Genomic DNA, 2459 nt, shown 5'->3' with positions numbered 1-2459 from the left:
ACAGTAGTTGTGTTAAGGGGCAAGACACTACACCCATTTTGCTGGAATGAATGTACAAGTGTGATTTTGTAACACATTAACCATCATCGGTGTAATCCCTCATTCGTCCAGGCGTGTTCCATAGTAGAAAAAGCTTCAGTTGTAGTCATCTGGACTCAGTTTGCAAAAATAGACGTTTTGACTCTCATCCAAGAGTCATTGTCAATAACAGAATTTAGGTCGAGAACTCCGATATTAATACTGTTCTGTGGTAAGACCCGCCCATTGGGAGGAGCCTTCCTGAAGTAGAAAGAGTTGTTTGTTTCAACAGAAACTCCCCCCTTGTATCTACCGAGCTAGCCTATTCAGAATCTTAATGGGCTATTAGAAACCTCTTTGTCTTTGTGAGACCCTGGCTCAACCACCCTGAGTACCTGATTAGCATCTGAATGTCCTCTACCTTTCCAGGGGTTCAGTAACCCATTATAAATAACAGGAAGATTAAACCTTAGCCCTCCATTTCTGTTTAAAGAAGGTCTTTCTTTTTTAACAAAAATAGCTTCCTTAACTCCTCTTTCAAACCATCTTTTCTCCCTGCTTAAAACCTTCACATCACCGTCTTCAAACGAGTGATTAGAGGCTTCAAGATGGAGATGCACGGCACTCTGAGGTCCTGAACTAGTATTTCTTCTGTGCTGATAAAGCCTCTTGTGTAGAGGCTGTTTTGTCTCACCTATGTAACGTTCTTTACAACTTTCTTCACTGCATTGGATCGAATAAACTACATTGCTCTGTTTTTGAGTCGGCAACTTGTCCTTTGGGTGAACCAGTTTTTGTCTTAAAGTGTTTCCTGGTTTAAAATAAACAGGGACTTCGTGTTGTCTAAAAATTCTCTGCAGTTTTTCCGAGAGGCCAGACACATAAGGGATAGAGACACCCTTCCTTCTCTGTTCAGTTTCCCTTTTCTCCTGCTTCTTGGTTCTCTTCACTCTGTTGAGAGCCCAAGCGGGGTAACCACAGGCTGAGAGGGCATTACAAGAGGAAAAACATGTCCGAAATGCCCTCTCAGCCTGTGGTTACCCCGCTTGGGCTCTCAACAGAGTGAAGAGAACCAAGAAGCAGGAGAAAAGGGAAACTGAACAGAGAAGGAAGGGTGTCTCTATCCCTTATGTGTCTGGCCTCTCGGAAAAACTGCAGAGAATTTTTAGACAACACGAAGTCCCTGTTTATTTTAAACCAGGAAACACTTTAAGACAAAAACTGGTTCACCCAAAGGACAAGTTGCCGACTCAAAAACAGAGCAATGTAGTTTATTCGATCCAATGCAGTGAAGAAAGTTGTAAAGAACGTTACATAGGTGAGACAAAACAGCCTCTACACAAGAGGCTTTATCAGCACAGAAGAAATACTAGTTCAGGACCTCAGAGTGCCGTGCATCTCCATCTTGAAGCCTCTAATCACCTGTTTGAAGACGGTGATGTGAAGGTTTTAAGCAGGGAGAAAAGATGGTTTGAAAGAGGAGTCAAGGAAGCTATTTTTGTTAAAAAAGAAAGACCTTCTTTAAACTGAAATGGAGGGCTTAGGTTTCATCTTCCTGTTATTTATAATGGGTTACTGAACCCCTGGAAAGGTAGAGGACATTCAGATGCTAATCAGGTACTCAGGGTGGTTGAGCCAGGGTCTCACAAAGACAAAGAGGTTTCTAATAGCCCATTAAGATTCTGAATAGGCTAGCTCGGTAGATACAAGGGGGGAGTTTCTGTTGAAACAAACAACTCTTTCTACTCCAGGAAGGCTCCTCCCAATGGGCGGGTCTTACCACAGAACAGTATTAATATCGGAGTTCTCGACCTAAATTCTGTTATTGACAATGACTCTTGGATGAGAGTCGAAACGTCTATTTTTGCAAACTGAGTCCAGATGACTACAACTGAAGCTTTTTCTACTAATTAACCATCATCGTGTGATTAAGAGTCACATACGTCTGCATTAATCAGGCCTGGCTCAGTTAAAAGCCCCTTTAACAGGTTCCCATTATGTCATAAACAAAACATGTTATATGACACTATGTTGCTTTATGAAGGGTTCCAGTAAGCAAAGAGGAGTTTATAAACAGAGAGGCTGATGGTTAAAATATTGGACATCATGTGATAGTAGCCAAAATAAACCTATCCTCTCCTGCTCGGGATAAGGTTAAAGTAAGACGATTATCCCACATGACAGCTTTCAAACAGACGAGTTCTCTAGTCTATTCAACATTTGTGTTATATTTGAACCAAACACATTTTAAGGCACATATTTCTGATGTACTGCAATAATATCATATCGGTTTGAATTTTTAGAGGTCCCTGTGTCTCCTCTCCATCTCTAAACGGGACAGTGTACGAGCTCAGTGCTAATGTTTACATTTTTGGACCATCAGCTCAACAATATTTTCTTGTTGCTACGGTGACGGCGTGGATGAGTCAGTCCTAGACGAG

This window comes from Eucyclogobius newberryi, unplaced genomic scaffold (genome assembly GCF_026437365.1).
Source record: "Eucyclogobius newberryi isolate DKJ021-1_F unplaced genomic scaffold, fEucNew1.0.hap1 SCAF_1, whole genome shotgun sequence".
Classification (NCBI taxonomy): Eukaryota; Metazoa; Chordata; class Actinopteri; order Gobiiformes; family Gobiidae; genus Eucyclogobius; species Eucyclogobius newberryi.
The sequence above is the reverse complement of the archived record's forward strand: the minus strand, read 5'-3'. Positions refer to the sequence as shown.